This window comes from Lagenorhynchus albirostris, chromosome 18 (assembly GCF_949774975.1).
Source record: "Lagenorhynchus albirostris chromosome 18, mLagAlb1.1, whole genome shotgun sequence".
Lineage (NCBI taxonomy): Eukaryota > Metazoa > Chordata > Mammalia > Artiodactyla > Delphinidae > Lagenorhynchus > Lagenorhynchus albirostris.
Window position 1 is genome coordinate 79,097,213 of NC_083112.1, and position 18,686 is coordinate 79,115,898.

Below are 18,686 nucleotides of genomic sequence, written 5' to 3' on the forward strand. Positions count from 1 at the left end.
TAGGGTTAGGGTTCGGGCTAGGGTTAGGGTTAGGGGACGGGGACGGTTTAGGGTCCAGGTGAGGGTCCGACAACGCTTTAGGGGGAGCGTGCGTGTGAGGGTGCGGGTTAGTGTTAGCGTACGGCTTAGGATTAGGGGACGGGTGAGGGTCATGCTTCGGGGAAGGGTTAGGGTTAGGGTTCGGGCTAGGGTTAGGGTTAGGGGACGGGGACGGTTTAGGGTCCAGGTGAGGGTCCGACAACGTTTTAGGGGGATCGTGCGTGTGAGGGCGCGGGTTAGTGTGAGCCTACGGTTTAGGATTAGGTGACGGGTGAGGTTCAGGCTTCGGGGAAGGGTTAGGGTTAGGGTTCGGGCTAGGGTTAGGGTTAGGGGACGGGGACGGTTTAGGGTCCAGGTGAGGGTCCGACAACGCTTTAGGGGGAGCGTGCGTGTGAGGGCGCGGGTTAGTGTTACCGTACGGGTTAGGATTAGGGGACGGGTGAGCGTCAGGTTTCGGGGAAGGGTTAGGGTTAGGGTTCGGGCTAGGGTTAGGGTTAGGGGACGGGGATGGTTTAGGGTCCAGGTGAGGGTCCGACAACGCTTTAGGGGGAGCGTGCGTGTGAGGGCGTGGGTTAGTGTTAGCGTACGTGTTAGGATTAGGGGACGGGTGAGGGTCAGGCTTCGGGGAAGGGTTAGGGTTAGGGTTAGGGTTAGGGGACGGGGACGGTTTAGGGTCCAGGTGAGGGTCTGACAACGCATTAGGGGGAGCGTGCGTGTGAGGGCGCGGGTTAGTGTGAGCCTACTGGTTAGGATTAGGTGACGGGTGAGGGTCAGGCTTCGGGGAAGGGTTAGGGTTAGGGTTCGGGCTAGGGTTAGGGTTAGGGGACGGGGACGGTTTAGGGTCCAGGTGAGGGTCTAACAACGCTTTAGGGGGAGCATGCGTGTGAGGGCCCGGGTTAGTGTTAGCGTGCGGGTGAGGATTAGGGGACGGGTGAGGGTCAGGCTTCGGGGAAGGGTTAGGGTTAGGGTTCGGGCTAGGGTTAGGGTTAGGGGACGGGGACGGCTTAGGGTCCAGGTGAGGGTCCGACAACGCTTTAGGGGGAGCGTGCGTGTGAGGGCGCGGGTTAGTGTTAGAGTTCGGGTTAGGATTAGGGGACGGGTGAGGGTCAGGCTTCGGGGAAGTGTTATGGTTAGGGTTCGGGCTAGGGTTAGGGTTAGGGGACGGGGACGGTTTAGGGTCCTGGTGAGGGTCCGACAACGCTTTAGGGGGAGCGTGCGTGTAAGGGCGCGGGTTAGTGTGAGCCTACGGGTTAGGATTAGGGGACGGGTGAGGGTCAGGCTTCGGGGAAGGGTTAGGGTTAGGGTTCGGGCTAGGGTTAGGGTTAGGTGACGGGGACGGTTTAGGATCCAGGTGAGGGTCCGACAACGCTTTAGGGGGAGCGTGCGTGTGAGGGCGCAGGTTAGTGTTAGAGTACGGGTTAGGATTAGGGGACGGGTGAGGGTCAGGCTTCGGGGAAGGGTTAGGGTTAGGGTTCGGGCTAGGGTTAGGGTTAGGGGACGGGGACGGTTTAGGGTCCAGGTGAGGGTCTCACAACGCTTTAGGGGGAGCGTGCGTGTGAGGGCGCGGGTTAGTGTTAGACAACGGGTTAGGATTAGGGGACGGGTGAGGGTCAGGCTTCGGGGAAGGGTTAGGGTTAGGGTTCGGGCTAGGGTTAGGGTTAGGGGACGGGGACGGTTTAGGGTCCAGGTGAGGGTCCGACAACGCTTTAGGGGGAGCGTGCGTGTGAGGGCGCGGGTTAGTGTTAGACTACGGGTTAGGATTAGGGGACGGGTGAGGGTCAGGCTTTGGGGAAGGGTTAGGGTTAGGGTTCGGGCTAGGGTTAGGGTTAGGGGACAGGGACGGTTTAGGTTCCAGGTGAGGGTCTCACAACGCTTTAGGGGGAGCGTGCGTGTGAGGGCGCTGGTTAGTGTTAGACTACGGGTTAGGATTAGGGGACGGGTGAGGGTCAGGCTTCGGGGAAGGGTTAGGGTTAGGGTTCGGGCTAGGGTTAGGGTTAGGGGACGGGGACGGTTTAGGGTCCAGGTGAGGGTCCGACAACGCTTTAGGGGGAGCGTGCGTGTGAGGGCGCGGGTTAGTGTTATACTACGGGTAGGATTAGGGGACGGGTGAGGGTCAGGCTTCGGGGAAGGGTTAGGGTTAGGGTTCGGGCTAGGGTTAGGGTTAGGGGACGGGGACGGTTTAGGGTCCAGGTGAGGGTCCGACAACGCTTTAGGGGGAGCGTGCGTGTGAGGGCGCGGGTTAGTGTTAGCGTACGGCTTAGGATTAGGGGACGGGTGAGGGTCATGCTTCGGGGAAGGGTTAGGGTTAGGGTTCGGGCTAGGGTTAGGGTTAGGGGACGGGGACGGTTTAGGGTCCAGGTGAGGGTCCGACAACGCTTTAGGGGGATCGTGCGTGTGAGGGCGCGGGTTGGTGTGAGCCTACGGGTTAGGATTATGTGATGGGTGAGTGTCAGGCTTCGGGGAAGGGTTAGGGTTAGGGTTCGGGCTAGGGTTAGGGTTAGGGGACGGGGACGGTTTAGGGTCCAGGTGAGGGTCCGACAACGCTTTAGGGGGAGGGTGCGTGTGAGGGCGCGGGTTAGTGTTACCGTACGGGTTAGGATTAGGGGACAGGTGAGCGTCAGGCTTCGGGGAAGGGTTAGGGTTAGGGTTCGGGCTAGGGTTAGGGTTAGGGGACGGGGACGGTTTAGGGTCCAGGTGAGGGTCCGACAACGCTTTAGGGGGAGCGTGCGTGTGAGGGCGTGGGTTAGTGTTAGCTTACGGGTTAGGATTAGGGGACGGGTGAGGGTCAGGCTTCGGGAAAGGGTTAGGGTTAGTGTTCGGGCTAGGGTTAGGGTTAGGGGACGGGGACGGTTTAGGGTCCAGGTGATGGTCCGACAACGCTTTAGGGGGAGCGTGCGTGTGAGGGCGCGGGTTAGTGTGAGCCTACGGGTTAGGATTAGGGGACGGGTGAGGGTCAGGCTTCGTTGTAGGGTTAGGGTTAGGGTTCGGGCTAGAGTTAGGGTTAGGGTACGGGGACGGTTTAGGGTCCAGGTTAGGGTCCGACAACGCTTTAGGGGGAGCGTGCGTGTGAGGGCGCGGGTTAGTGTGAGCCTACGGGTTAGGATTAGGGGACGGGTCAGGGTCAGGCTTCAGGGAAGTGTTAGGGTTAGGGTTCGGGCTAGGGTTAGGGTTAGGGGACGGGGACGGTTTAGGGTCCAGGTGAGGGTCTGACAACGCTTTAGGGGGAGGATGCTTGTGAGGGCCCGGGTTAGTGTTAGCGTGCGGGTTAGGATTAGGGGACGGGTGAGGGTCAGGCTCGGGGAAGGGTTAGGGTTAAAGTTCGGGCTAGGGTTAGGGTTAGTTAAGGGGGAAGGTTTAGGGTCCAAGTGAGGTTCCTACAATGCTTTAGGGGAGCGTGCGTGTGAGGGCGCGGGTTAGTGTGAGCCTACGGGTTAGGTTTAGGGGACGGGTGAGGGTCAGGTTTCGGGGAAGGGTTAGGGTTAGGGTTCGGGCTAGTGTTAGGGTTAGGGGACGGGGACGGTTTAGGGTCCAGGTGAGGGTCCGACAACGCTTTAGGGGGAGCGTGCGTGTGAGGGCGCGGGTTAGTGTGAGCCTACGGGTTAGGATTAGGGGACGGGTGAGGGTCAGGCTTCGGGGAAGGGTTAGGGTTAGGGTTCGGGCTAGGGTTAGGGTTAGGGGATGGGGACGGTTTAGGGTCCAGGTGAGGGTCTGACAACGCTTTAGGGGGAGCGTGTGTGTGAGGGCGCGAGTTAGTGTGAGCCTACGGGTTAGGATTAGTGGACGGGTGAGGGTCAGGTTTCGGGGAAGGTTTAGGGTTAGGGTTCGGGCTAGGGTTAGGGTTAGGGGACGGGGACGGTTTAGGGTGAAGGTGAGGGTCCGACAACGCTTTAGGGGGAGCGTGCGTGTGAGGGCGCGGGTTAGTGTGAGCCTACGGGTTAGGATTAGGGGACGGGTGAGGGTCAGGCTTCGGGGAAGTGTTATGGTTAGGGTTCGGGCTAGAGTTAGGGTTAGGGGACGGGGACGGTTTAGGGTCCTGGTGAGGGTCCGACAACGCTTTACGGGGAGCGTGCGTGTAAGGGCGCGGGTTAGTGTGAGCCTACGGGTTAGGATTAGGGGACGGGTGAGGGTCAGGCTTCGGGGAAGGGTTAGGGTTAGGGTTCGGGCTAGGGTTAGGGTTAGGGGACGGGGACGGTTTAGGATCCATCTGAGGGTCCGACAACGCTTTAGGGGGAGCGTGCGTGTGAGGGCGCGGGTTAGTGTTAGCGTACGGGTTAGGATTAGGGGACGGGTGAGGGTCAGGCTTCGGGGAAGGGTTAGGGTTAGGGTTCGGGCTAGGGTTAGGGTTAGGGGACGGGGACGGTTTAGGGTCCAGGTGAGGGTCCGACAACGCTTTAGGGGGAGCGTGCGTGTGAGGGTGCGGGTTAGTGTTAGCGTACAGCTTAGGATTAGGGGACGGGTGAGGGTCATGCTTCGGGGAAGGGTTAGGGTTAGGGTTCGGGCTAGGGTTAGGGTTAGGGGACGGGGACGGTTTAGGGTCCAGGTGAGGGTCCGACAACGCTTTAGGTGGATCGTGCGTGTGAGGGCGCGGGTTAGTGTGAGCCTACGGTTTAGGATTAGGTGACGGGTGAGGTTCAGGCTTCGGGGAAGGGTTAGGGTTAGGGTTCGGGCTAGGGTTAGGGTTAGGGGACGGGGACGGTTTAGGGTCCAGGTGAGGGTCCGACAACGCTTTAGGGGGAGCGTGCGTGTGAGGGCGCGGGTTAGTGTTACCGTACGGGTTAGGATTAGGGGACGGGTGAGCGTCAGGTTTCGGGGAAGGGTTAGGGTTAGGGTTCGGGCTAGGGTTAGGGTTAGGGGACGGGGACGGTTTAGGGTCCAGGTGAGGGTCCGACAACGCTTTAGGGTGAGCGTGCGTGTGAGGGCGTGGGTTAGTGTTAGCATACGTGTTAGGATTAGGGGACGGGTGAGGGTCAGGCTTCGGGGAAGGGTTAGGGTTAGGGTTAGGGTTAGGGGACGGGGACGGTTTAGGGTCCAGGTGAGGGTCTGACAACGCATTAGGGGGAGCGTGCGTGTGAGGGCGCGGGTTAGTGTGAGCCTACGGGTTAGGATTAGGGGACGGGTGAGGGTCAGGCTTCGGGGAAGTGTTAGGGTTAGGGTTCGGGCTAGGGTTAGGGTTAGGGGACGGGGACGGTTTAGGGTCCAGGTGAGGGTCTGACAGCGCTTTAGGGGGAGCATGCGTGTGAGGGCCCGGGTTAGTGTTAGCGTGCGGGTTAGGATTAGGGGACGGGTGAGGGTCAGGCTTCGGGGAAGGGTTAGGGTTAGGGTTCGGGCTAGGGTTAGGGTTAGGGGACGGGGACGGCTTAGGGTCCAATTGAGGGTCCGACAGCGCTTTAGGGGGAGCGTGCGTGTGAGGGCGCGGGTTAGTGTTAGCGTACGGGTTAGGATTAGAGGACGGGTGAGGGTCAGGCTTTGGGGAAGGGTTAGGGTTAGGGTTCGGGCTAGGGTTAGGTTTAGGGAAGGGGGACGGTTTAGGGTCCAGGTGAGGTTCCGACAATGCTTTAGGGGAGCGTGCGTGTGAGGGCGCGGGTTAGTGTGAGCCTACGAGTTAGGATTAGGGGACGGGTGAGGGTCAGGTTTCGGGGAAGGGTTAGGGTTAGGGTTCGGGCTAGGGTTAGGGTTAGGGGACGGGGACGGTTTAGGGTTCAGGTGAGGGTCCGACAACGCTTTAGGGGGAGCGTGCGTGTGAGGGCGCGGGTTAGTGTGAGCCTACGGGTTAGGATTAGGGGACGGGTGAGGGTCAGGCTTCGGGGAAGGGTTAGGGTTAGGGTTCGGGCTAGGGTTAGGATTAGGGGACGGGGACGGTTTAGGGTCCAGGTGAGGGTCTGACAACGCTTTAGGGGGAGCGTGCGTGTGAGGGCGCGAGTTAGTGTGAGCGTACGGGTTAGGATTAGGGGACGGGTGAGGGTCAGGCTTCGGGGAAGTGTTATGGTTAGGGTTCGGGCTAGGGTTAGGGTTAGGGGACGGGGACGTTTTAGGGTCCTGGTGAGGGTCCGACAGCGCTTTAGGGGGAGCGTGCGTGTAAGGGCGCGGGTTAGTGTGAGCCTACGGGTTAGGATTAGGGGACGGGTGAGGGTCAGGCTTTGGGGAAGGGTTAGGTTTAGGGTTCGGGCTAGGGTTAGGGTTAGGGGATGGGGACGGCTTAGGGTCCAATTGAGGGTCTGACAACGCTTTAGGGGGAGCGTGCGTGTGAGGGCGCGGGTTAGTGTTAGCGTACGGGTTAGGATTAGGGGACGGGTGAGGGTCAGGCTTCGGGGAAGGTTTAGGGTTAGGGTTCGGGCTAGGGTTAGGGTTAGGCTACGGGGACGGTTTAGGGTCCAGGTGAGGTTCCGACAATGCTTTAGGGGGAGCGTGCGTGTGAGGGCGCGGGTTAGTGTGAGCCTACGGGTTATGATTAGGGGACGGGTGAGGGTCAGGTTTCGGGGAAGGGTTAGGGTTAGGGTTCGGGCTAGGGTTAGGGTTAGGGGACGGGGACGGTTTAGGGTCCAGGTGAGGGTCCGACAATGCTTTAGGGGGAGCGTGCGTGTGAGGGCGCGGGTTAGTGTGAGCCTACGGGTTAGGATTAGGGGAAGGGTGAGGGTCAGGCTTCGGGGAAGGGTTAGGGTTAGGGTTCGGGCTAGGGTTAGGGTTAGGGGACGGGGACGGTTTAGGGTCCAGGTGAGGGTCTGACAACGCTTTAGGGGGAGCGTGCGTGTGAGGGCGCGAGTTAGTGTGAGCGTGCGGGTTAGGATTAGGGGACGGGTGAGGGTCAGGCTTCGGGGAAGGGTTAGGGTTAGGGTTCGGGCTAGGGTTAGGGTTAGGGGACGGGGACGGTTTAGGGTCCAATTGAGGGTCCGACAACGCTTTAGGGGGAGCGTGCGTGTGAGGGCGCGGGTTAGTGTTAGCGTACGGGTTAGGATTAGAGGACGGGTGAGGGTCAGGCTTTGGGGAAGGGTTAGGGTTAGGGTTCGGGCTAGGGTTAGAGTTAGGGAAGGGGGACGGTTTAGGGTCCAGGTGAGGTTCCGACAATGCTTTAGGGGAGCGTGCGTGTGAGGGCGCGAGTTATTGTGAGCGTACGGGTTAGGATTAGGGGACGGGTGAGGGTCAGGCTTCGGGGAAGTGTTATGGTTAGGGTTCGGGCTAGGGTTAGGGTTAGGGGACGGGGACGGTTTAGGGTCCTGGTGAGGGTCCGACAACGCTTTAGGGGGAGCGTGCGTGTAAGGGCGCGGGTTAGTGTGAGCCTACGGGTTAGGATTAGGGGACGGGTGAGGGTCAGGCTTCGGGGAAGTGTTAGGGTTAGGGTTCGGGCTAGGGTTAGGGTTAGGGGACGGGGACGGTTTAGGGTTCAGGTGAGGGTCTGACAATGCTTTAGGGGGAGCATGCGTGTGAGGGCCCGGGTTAGTGTTAGCGTGCGGGTTAGGATTAGTGGACGGGTGAGGGTCAGGCTTCGGGGAAGGGTTAGGGTTAGGGTTCGGGCTAGGGTAAGGGTTAGGGAAGGGGGACGGTTTAGGGTCCAGGTGAGGTTCCGACAATGCTTTAGGGGAGCATGCGTGTGAGGGCGCGGGTTAGTGTGAGCCTACGGGTTAGGATTAGGGGACGGGTTAGGGTCAGGTTTCGGGGAAGGGTTAGGGTTAGGGTTCGGGCTAGGGTTAGGGTTAGGGGACGGGGACGGTTTAGGGTCCAGGTGAGGGTCCGACAACGCTTTAGGGGGATCGTGCCTGTGAGTGCGCGGGTTAGTGTGAGCCTACGGTTTAGGATTAGGTGACGAGTGAGGTTCAGGCTTCGGGGAAGGTTTAGGGTTAGGGTTCGGGCTAGGGTTAGGGTTAGGAGACGGGGACGGTTTAGGGTCCTGGTGAGGGTCCGACAACGCTTTAGGGGGAGCGTGCGTGTAAGGGGGCGGGTTAGTGTGAGCCTACGTGTTAGGATTAGGGGACGGGTGAGGGTCAGGCTTCGGGGAAGGGTTAGGGTTAGGGTTCGGGCTAGGGTTAGGGTTAGGGGACGGGGACGGTTTAGGATCCAGCTGAGGGTCCGACAACGCTTTAGGGGGAGCGTGCGTGTGAGGTCGCGGGTTAGTGTTAGCGTACGGGTTAGGATTAGGGGACGGGTGAGGGTCAGGCTTCGGGGAAGGGTTAGGGTTAGGGTTCGGTCTAGGGTTAGGGTTAGGGGACGGGGACGGTTTAGGGTCCAGGTGAGGGTCTGACAACGCTTTAGGGGGAGCGTGAGTGTGAGGGCGCGAGTTAGTGTGAGCGTACGGGTTAGGATTAGGGGACGGGTGAGGGTCAGGCTTCGGGGAAATGTTATGGTTAGGGTTTGGGCTAGGGTTAGGGTTAGGGGACGGGGACGGTTTAGGGTCCTGGTGAGGGTCCGACAACGCTTTAGGGGGAGCGTGCGTGTAAGGGCGCGGGTTAGTGTGAGCCTACGGGTTAGGATTAGGGGACGGGTGAGGGTCAGGCTTCGGGGAAGGGTTAGGTTTAGGGTTCGGGCTAGGGTTAGGGTTAGGGGATGGGGACGGCTTAGGGTCCAATTGAGGGTCTGACAACGCTTTAGGGGGAGCGTGCGTGTGAGGGCGCGGGTTAGTGTTAGCGTACGGGTTAGGATTAGGGGACGGGTGAGGGTCAGGCTTCGGGGAAGGGTTAGGGTTAGGGTTCGGGCTAGGGTTAGGGTTAGGCTACGGGGACGGTTTAGGGTCCAGGTGAGGTTCCGACAATGCTTTAGGGGGAGCGTGCGTGTGAGGGCGCGGGTTAGTGTGAGCCTACGGGTTAGGATTAGGGGACGGGTGAGGGTCAGGTTTCGGGGAAGGGTTAGGGTTAGGGTTCGGGCTAGGGTTAGGGTTAGGGGACGGGGACGGTTTAGGGTCCAGGTGAGGGTCCGACAATGCTTTAGGGGGAGCGTGCGTGTGAGGGCGCGGGTTAGTGTGAGCCTACGGGTTAGGATTAGGGGACGGGTGAGGGTCAGGCTTCGGGGAAGGGTTAGGGTTAGGGTTCGGGCTAGGGTTAGGGTTAGGGGACGGGGACGGTTTAGGGTCCAGGTGAGGGTCCGACAACGCTTTAGGGGGAGCGTGCGTGTGAGGGCGCGGGTTAGTGTTACCGTACGGGTTAGGATTAGGGGACGGGTGAGCGTCAGGTTTCGGGGAAGGGTTAGGGTTAGGGTTCGGGCTAGGGTTAGGGTTAGGGGACGGGGACGGTTTAGGGTCCAGGTGAGGGTCCGACAACGCTTTAGGGTGAGCGTGCGTGTTAGGGCGTGGGTTAGTGTTAGCATACGTGTTAGGATTAGGGGACGGGTGAGGGTCAGGCTTCGGGGAAGGGTTAGGGTTAGGGTTAGGGTTAGGGGACGGGGACGGTTTAGGGTCCAGGTGAGGGTCTGACAACGCTTTAGGGTGAGCGTGCGTGTGAGGGCGTGGGTTAGTGTTAGCATACGTGTTAGGGTAGGGGACGGGTGAGGGTCAGGCTTCGGGGAAGGGTTAGGGTTAGGGTTAGGGTTAGGGGACGGGGACAGTTTAGGGTCCTGGTGAGGGTCCGACAACGCTTTAGGGGGAGCGTGCGTGTAAGGGCGCGGGTTAGTGTGAGCCTACGGGTTAGGATTAGGGGACGGGTGAGGGTCAGGCTTCGGGGAAGTGTTAGGGTTAGGGTTCGGGCTAGGGTTAGGGTTAGGGGACGGGGACGGTTTAGGGTCCAGGTGAGGGTCTGACAACGCTTTAGGGGGAGCATGCGTGTGAGGGCCCGGGTTAGTGTTAGCGTGCGGGTTAGGATTAGGGGACGGGTGAGGGTCAGGCTTCGGGGAAGGGTTAGGGTTAGGGTTCGGGCTAGGGTTAGGGTTAGGGGACGGGGACGGCTTAGGGTCCAATTGAGGGTCCGACAACGCTTTAGGGGGAGCGTGCGTGTGAGGGCGCGGGTTAGTGTTAGCGTACGGGTTAGGATTAGAGGACGGGTGAGGGTCAGGCTTTGGGGAAGGGTTAGGGTTAGGGTTCGGGCTAGGGTTAGAGTTAGGGAAGGGGGACGGTTTAGGGTCCAGGTGAGGTTCCGACAATGCTTTAGGGGAGCGTGCGTGTGAGGGCGCGAGTTATTGTGAGCGTACGGGTTAGGATTAGGGGACGGGTGAGGGTCAGGCTTCGGGGAAGTGTTATGGTTAGGGTTCGGGCTAGGGTTAGGGTTAGGGGACGGGGACGGTTTAGGGTCCAGGTGAGGGTCCGACAACGCTTTAGGGGGAGCGTGCGTGTAAGGGCGCGGGTTAGTGTGAGCCTACGGGTTAGGATTAGGGGACGGGTGAGGGTCAGGCTTCGGGGAAGTGTTAGGGTTAGGGTTCGGGCTAGGGTTAGGGTTAGGGGACGGGGACGGTTTAGGGTTCAGGTGAGGGTCTGACAACGCTTTAGGGGGAGCATGCGTGTGAGGGCCCGGGTTAGTGTTAGCGTGCGGGTTAGGATTAGTGGACGGGTGAGGGTCAGGCTTCGGGGAAGGGTTAGGGTTAGGGTTCGGGCTAGGGTTAGGGTTAGGGGACGGGGACGGTTTAGGGTCCTGGTGAGGGTCCGACAACGCATTAGGGGGAGCATGCGTGTAAGGGCGCGGGTTAGTGTGAGCCTACGGGTTAGGATTAGGGGACGGGTGAGGGTCAGGCTTCGGGGAAGGGTTAGGTTTAGGGTTCGGGCTAGGGTTAGGGTTAGGGGATGGGGACGGCTTAGGGTCCAATTGAGGGTCTGACAACGCTTTAGGGGGAGCGTGCGTGTGAGGGCGCGGGTTAGTGTTAGCGTACGGGTTAGGATTAGGGGACGGGTGAGGGTCAGGCTTCGGGGAAGGGTTAGGGTTAGGGTTCGGGCTAGGGTTAGGGTTAGGCTACGGGGACGGTTTAGGGTCCAGGTGAGGTTCCGACAATGCTTTAGGGGGAGCGTGCGTGTGAGGGCGCGGGTTAGTGTGAGCCTACGGGTTAGGATTAGGGGACGGGTGAGGGTCAGGTTTCGGGGAAGGGTTAGGGTTAGGGTTCGGGCTAGGGTTAGGTTTAGGGGACGGGGACGGTTTAGGGTCCAGGTGAGGGTCCGACAATGCTTTAGGGGGAGCGTGCGTGTGAGGGCGCGGGTTAGTGTGAGCCTACGGGTTAGGATTAGGGGACGGGTGAGGGTCAGGCTTCGGGGAAGGGTTAGGGTTAGGGTTCGGGCTAGGGTTAGGGTTAGGGGACGGGGACGGTTTAGGGTCCAGGTGAGGGTCTGACAACGCTTTAGGGGGAGCGTGCGTGTGAGGGCGCGAGTTAGTGTGAGCGTACGGGTTAGGATTAGGGGACGGGTGAGGGTCAGGCTTCGGGGAAGTGTTATGGTTAGGGTTCGGGCTAGGGTTAGGGTTAGGGGACGGGGACGGTTTAGGGTCCTGGTGAGGGTCCGACAACGCTTTAGGGGGAGCGTGCGTGTAAGGGCGCGGGTTAGTGTGAGCCTACGGGTTAGGATTAGGGGACGGGTGAGGGTCAGGCTTCGGGGAAGGGTTAGGTTTAGGGTTCGGGCTAGGGTTAGGGTTAGGGGATGGGGACGGCTTAGGGTCCAATTGAGGGTCTGACAACGCTTTAGGGGGAGCGTGCGTGTGAGGGCGCGGGTTAGTGTTAGCGTACGGGTTAGGATTAGGGGACGGGTGAGGGTCAGGCTTCGGGGAAGGGTTAGGGTTAGGGTTCGGGCTAGGGTTAGGGTTAGGCTACGGGGACGGTTTAGGGTCCAGGTGAGGTTCCGACAATGCTTTAGGGGGAGCGTGCGTGTGAGGGCGCGGGTTAGTGTTAGCGTACGGGTTAGGATTAGAGGACGGGTGAGGGTCAGGCTTTGGGGAAGGGTTAGGGTTAGGGTTCGGGCTAGGGTTAGAGTTAGGGAAGGGGGACGGTTTAGGGTCCAGGTGAGGTTCCGACAATGCTTTAGGGGAGCGTGCGTGTGAGGGCGCGGGTTAGTGTGAGCCTACGGGTTAGGATTAGGGGACGGGTGAGGGTCAGGTTTCGGGGAAGGGTTAGGGTTACGGTTCGGGCTAGGGTTAGGGTTAGGGGACGGGTACGGTTTAGGGTCCAGGTGAGGGTCCGACAACGCTTTAGGGGGAGCGTGCGTGTGAGGGCGCGGGTTAGTGTGAGCCTACGGGTTAGGATTAGGGGACGGGTGAGGGTCAGGCTTCGGGGAAGGGTTAGGGTTAGGGTTCGGGCTAGGGTTAGGGTTAGGGGACGGGGACGGTTTAGGGTCCAGGTGAGGGTCTGACAACGCTTTAGGGGGAGCGTGCGTGTGAGGGCCCGGGTTAGTGTTAGCGTGCGGGTTAGGATTAGGGGACGGGTGAGGGTCAGGCTTCGGGGAAGGGTTAGGTTTAGGGTTCGGGCTAGGGTTAGGGTTAGAGGATGCGGACGGCTTAGGGTCCAACTGATGTTCCGACAACGCTTTAGGGGGAGGGTGCGTGTGAGGGCGCGGTTTAGTGTTAGCGTACGGGTTAGGATTAGGGGACGGGTGAGGGTCAGGCTTTGGGGAAGGGTTAGGGTTAGGGTTCGGGCTAGGGTTAGGGTTAGTTAAGGGGGAAGGTTTAGGGTCCAGGTGAGGTTCCGACAATGCTTTAGGGGAGCGTGCGTGTGAGGGCGCGGGTTAGTGTGAGCCTATGGGTTAGGATTAGGGGACGGGTGAGGGTCAGGTTTCGGGGAAGGGTTAGGGTTAGGGTTCGGGCTAGGGTTAGGGTTAGGGGACGGGGACGGTTTAGGGTCCAGGTGAGGGTCCGACAACGCTTTAGGGGGAGCGTGCGTGTGAGGGCGCGGGTTAGTGTGAGCCTACGGGTTAGGATTAGGGGACGGGTGAGGGTCAGGCTTCGGGGAAGGGTTAGGGTTAGGGTTCGGGCTAGGGTTAGGGTTAGGGGATGGGGACGGTTTAGGGTCCAGGTGAGGGTCTGACAACGCTTTAGGGGGAGCGTGTGTGTGAGGGCGCGAGTTAGTGTGAGCCTACGGGTTAGGATTAGTGGACGGGTGAGGGTCAGGTTTCGGGGAAGGTTTAGGGTTAGGGTTCGGGCTAGGGTTAGGGTTAGGGGACGGGGACGGTTTAGGGTGAAGGTGAGGGTCCGACAACACTTTAGGGGGAGCGTGCGTGTGAGGGCGCGGGTTAGTGTGAGCCTACGGGTTAGGATTAGGGGACGGGTGAGGCTCAGGCTTCGGGGAAGTGTTATGGTTAGGGTTCGGGCTAGAGTTAGGGTTAGGGGACGGGGACGGTTTAGGGTCCTGGTGAGGGTCCGACAACGCTTTAGGGGGAGCGTGCGTGTAAGGGCGCGGGTTAGTGTGAGCCTACGGGTTAGGATTAGGGGACGGGTGAGGGTCAGGCTTCGGGGAAGGGTTAGGGTTAGGGTTCGGGCTAGGGTTAGGGTTAGGGGACGGGGACGGTTTAGGATCCATCTGAGGGTCCGACAACGCTTTAGGGGGAGCGTGCGTGTGAGGGCGCGGGTTAGTGTTAGCGTACGGGTTAGGATTAGGGGACGGGTGAGGGTCAGGCTTCGGGGAAGGGTTAGGGTTAGGGTTCGGGCTAGGGTTAGGGTTAGGGGACGGGGACGGTTTAGGGTCCAGGTGAGGGTCCGACAACGCTTTAGGGGGAGCGTGCGTGTGAGGGTGCGGGTTAGTGTTAGCGTACAGCTTAGGATTAGGGGACGGGTGAGGGTCATGTTTCGGGGAAGGGTTAGGGTTAGGGTTCGGGCTAGGGTTAGGGTTAGGGGACGGGGACGGTTTAGGGTCCAGGTGAGGGTCCGACAACGCTTTAGGGTGATCGTGCGTGTGAGGGCGCGGGTTAGTGTGAGCCTACGGTTTAGGATTAGGTGACGGGTGAGGTTCAGGCTTCGGGGAAGGGTTAGGGTTATGGTTCGGGCTAGGGTTAGGGTTAGGGGACGGGGACGGTTTAGGGTCCAGGTGAGGGTCCGACAACGCTTTAGGGGGAGCGTGCGTGTGAGGGCGCGGGTTAGTGTTACCGTACGGGTTAGGATTAGGGGACGGGTGAGCGTCAGGTTTCGGGGAAGGGTTAGGGTTAGGGTTCGGGCTAGGGTTAGGGTTAGGGGACGGGGACGGTTTAGGGTCCAGGTGAGGGTCCGACAACGCTTTAGGGTGAGCGTGCGTGTGAGGGCGTGGGTTAGTGTTAGCATACGTGTTAGGATTAGGGGACGGGTGAGGGTCAGGCTTCTAGGAAGGGTTAGGGTTAGGGTTAGGGTTAGGGGACGGGGACGGTTTAGGGTCCAGGTGAGGGTCTGACAGCGCTTTAGGGGGAGCATGCGTGTGAGGGCCCGGGTTAGTGTTAGCGTGCGGGTTAGGATTAGGGGACGGGTGAGGGTCAGGCTTCGGGGAAGGGTTAGGGTTAGGGTTCGGGCTAGGGTTAGGGTTAGGGGACGGGGACGGTTTAGGGTTCAGGTGACGGTCTGACAATGCTTTAGGGGGAGCATGCGTGTGAGGGCCCGGGTTAGTGTTAGCGTGCGGGTTAGGATTAGTGGACGGGTGAGGGTCAGGCTTCGGGGAAGGGTTAGGGTTAGGGTTCGGGCTAGGGTAAGGGTTAGGGAAGGGGGACGGTTTAGGGTCCAGGTGAGGTTCCGACAATGCTTTAGGGGAGCATGCGTGTGAGGGCGCGGGTTAGTGTGAGCCTACGGGTTAGGATTAGGGGACGTGTTAGGGTCAGGTTTCGGGGAAGGGTTAGGGTTAGGGTTCGGGCTAGGGTTAGGGTTAGGGGACGGGGACGGTTTAGGGTCCAGGTGAGGGTCCGACAACGCTTTAGGGGGATCGTGCCTGTGAGTGCGCGGGTTAGTGTGAGCCTACGGTTTAGGATTAGGTGACGGGTGAGGTTCAGGCTTCGGGGAAGGGTTAGGGTTAGGGTTCGGGCTAGGGTTAGGGTTAGGGGACGGGGACGGTTTAGGGTCCTGGTGAGGGTCCGACAACGCTTTAGGGGGAGCGTGCGTGTAAGGGGGCGGGTTAGTGTGAGCCTACGTGTTAGGATTAGGGGACGGGTGAGGGTCAGGCTTCGGGGAAGGGTTAGGGTTAGGGTTCGGGCTAGGGTTAGGGTTAGGGGACGGGGACGGTTTAGGATCCAGCTGAGGGTCCGACAACGCTTTAGGGGGAGCGTGCGTGTGAGGTCGCGGGTTAGTGTTAGCGTACGGGTTAGGATTAGGGGACGGGTGAGGGTCAGGCTTCGGGGAAGGGTTAGGGTTAGGGTTCGGTCTAGGGTTAGGGTTAGGGGACGGGGACGGTTTAGGGTCCAGGTGAGGGTCTGACAACGCTTTAGGGGGAGCGTGAGTGTGAGGGCGCGAGTTAGTGTGAGCGTACGGGTTAGGATTAGGGGACGGGTGAGGGTCAGGCTTCGGGGAAATGTTATGGTTAGGGTTCGGGCTAGGGTTAGGTTTAGGGGACGGGGACGGTTTAGGGTCCTGGTGAGGGTCCGACAACGCTTTAGGGGGAGCGTGCGTGTAAGGGCGCGGGTTAGTGTGAGCCTACGTGTTAGGATTAGGGGACGGGTGAGGGTCAGGCTTCGGGGAAGGGTTAGGTTTAGGGTTCGGGCTAGGGTTAGGGTTAGGGGATGGGGACGGCTTAGGGTCCAATTGAGGGTCTGACAACGCTTTAGGGGGAGCGTGCGTGTGAGGGCGCGGGTTAGTGTTAGCGTACGGGTTAGGATTAGGGGACGGGTGAGGGTCAGGCTTCGGGGAAGGGTTAGGGTTAGGGTTCGGGCTAGGGTTAGGGTTAGGCTACGGGGACGGTTTAGGGTCCAGGTGAGGTTCCGACAATGCTTTAGGGGGAGCGTGCGTGTGAGGGCGCGGGTTAGTGTGAGCCTACGGGTTAGGATTAGGGGACGGGTGAGGGTCAGGTTTCGGGGAAGGGTTAGGGTTAGGGTTCGGGCTAGGGTTAGGGTTAGGGGACGGGGACGGTTTAGGGTCCAGGTGAGGGTCCGACAATGCTTTAGGGGGAGCGTGCGTGTGAGGGCGCGGGTTAGTGTGAGCCTACGGGTTAGGATTAGGGGACGGGTGAGGGTCAGGCTTCGGGGAAGGGTTAGGGTTAGGGTTCGGGCTAGGGTTAGAGTTAGGGAAGGGGGACGGTTTAGGGTCCAGGTGAGGTTCCGACAATGCTTTAGGGGAGCGTGCGTGTGAGGGCGCGAGTTATTGTGAGCGTACGGGTTAGGATTAGGGGACGGGTGAGGGTCAGGCTTCGGGGAAGTGTTATGGTTAGGGTTCGGGCTAGGGTTAGGGTTAGGGGACGGGGACGGTTTAGGGTCCTGGTGAGGGTCCGACAACGCTTTAGGGGGAGCGTGCGTGTAAGGGCGCGGGTTAGTGTGAGCCTACGGGTTAGGATTAGGGGACGGGTGAGGGTCAGGCTTCGGGGAAGGGTTAGGGTTAGGGTTCGGGCTAGGGTTAGGGTTAGGGGACGGGGACGGTTTAGGGTTCAGGTGAGGGTCTGACAATGCTTTAGGGGGAGCATGCGTGTGAGGGCCCGGGTTAGTGTTAGCGTGCGGGTTAGGATTAGTGGACGGGTGAGGGTCAGGCTTCGGGGAAGGGTTAGGGTTAGGGTTCGGGCTAGGGTAAGGGTTAGGGAAGGGGGACGGTTTAGGGTCCAGGTGAGGTTCCGACAATGCTTTAGGGGAGCATGCGTGTGAGGGCGCGGGTTAGTGTGAGCCTACGGGTTAGGATTAGGGGACGGGTTAGGGTCAGGTTTCGGGGAAGGGTTAGGGTTAGGGTTCGGGCTAGGGTTAGGGTTAGGGGACGGGGACGGTTTAGGGTCCAGGTGAGGGTCCGACAACGCTTTAGGGGGATCGTGCCTGTGAGGGCGCAGGTTAGTGTGAGCCTACGGTTTAGGATTAGGTGACGGGTGAGGTTCAGGCTTCGGGGAAGGTTTAGGGTTAGGGTTCGGGCTAGGGTTAGGGTTAGGGGACGGGGACGGTTTAGGGTCCTGGTGAGGGTCCGACAACGCTTTAGGGGGAGCGTGCGTGTAAGGGGGCGGGTTAGTGTGAGCCTACGTGTTAGGATTAGGGGACGGGTGAGGGTCAGGCTTCGGGGAAGGGTTAGGGTTAGGGTTCGGGCTAGGGTTAGGGTTAGGGGACGGGGACGGTTTAGGATCCAGCTGAGGGTCCGACAACGCTTTAGGGGGAGCGTGCGTGTGAGGTCGCGGGTTAGTGTTAGCGTACGGGTTAGGATTAGGGGACGGGTGAGGGTCAGGCTTCGGGGAAGGGTTAGGGTTAGGGTTCGGGCTAGGATTAGGGTTAGGGGACGGGGACGGTTTAGGGTCCAGGTGAGGGTCTGACAACGCTTTAGGGGGAGCGTGAGTGTGAGGGCGCGAGTTAGTGTGAGCGTACGGGTTAGGATTAGGGGACGGGTGAGGGTCAGGCTTCGGGGAAATGTTATGGTTAGGGTTCAGGCTAGGGTTAGGGTTAGGGGACGGGGACGGTTTAGTGTCCTGGTGAGGGTCCGACAACGCTTTAGGGGGAGCGTGCGTGTAAGGGCGCGGGTTAGTGTGAGCCTACGGGTTAGGATTAGGGGACGGGTGAGGGTCAGGCTTCGGGGAAGGGTTAGGTTTAGGGTTCGGGCTAGGGTTAGGGTTAGGGAATGGGGACGGCTTAGGGTCCAATTGAGGGTCTGACAACGCTTTAGGGGGAGCGTGCGTGTGAGGGCGCGGGTTAGTGTTAGCGTACGGGTTAGGATTAGGGGACGGGTGAGGGTCAGGCTTCGGGGAAGGGTTAGGGTTAGGGTTCGGGCTAGGGTTAGGGTTAGGCTACGGGGACGGTTTAGGGTCCAGGTGAGGTTCCGACAATGCTTTAGGGGGAGCGTGCGTGTGAGGGCGCGGGTTAGTGTGAGCCTACGGGTTAGGATTAGGGGACGGGTGAGGGTCAGGTTTCGGGGAAGGGTTAGGGTTAGGGTTCGGGCTAGGGTTAGGGTTAGGGGACGGGGACGGTTTAGGGTCCAGGTGAGGGTCCGACAATGCTTTAGGGGGAGCGTGCGTGTGAGGGCGCGGGTTAGTGTGAGCCTACGGGTTAGGATTAGGGGACGGGTGAGGGTCAGGCTTCGGGGAAGGGTTAGGGTTAGGGTTCGGGCTAGGGTTAGGGTTAGGGGACGGGGACGGTTTAGGGTCCAGGTGAGGGTCTGACAACGCTTTAGGGGGAGCGTGCGTGTGAGGGCGCGAGTTAGTGTGAGCGTACGGGTTAGGATTAGGGGACGGGTGAGGGTCAGGCTTCGGGGAAGTGTTATGGTTAGGGTTCGGGCTAGGGTTAGGGTTAGGGGACGGGGACGGTTTAGGGTCCTGGTGAGGGTCCGACAACGCTTTAGGGGGAGCGTGCGTGTAAGGGCGCGGGTTAGTGTGAGCCTACGGGTTAGGATTAGGGGACGGGTGAGGGTCAGGCTTCGGGGAAGTGTTAGGGTTAGGGTTCGGGCTAGGGTTAGGGTTAGGGGACGGGGACGGTTTAGGGTCCAGGTGAGGGTCTGACAACGCTTTAGGGGGAGCATGCGTGTGAGGGCCCGGGTTAGTGTTAGCGTGCGGGTTAGGATTAGGGGACGGGTGAGGGTCAGGCTTCGGGGAAGGGTTAGGGTTAGGGTTCGGGCTAGGGTTAGGGTTAGGGGACGGGGACGGCTTAGGGTCCAATTGAGGGTCCGACAACGCTTTAGGGGGAGCGTGCGTGTGAGGGCGCGGGTTAG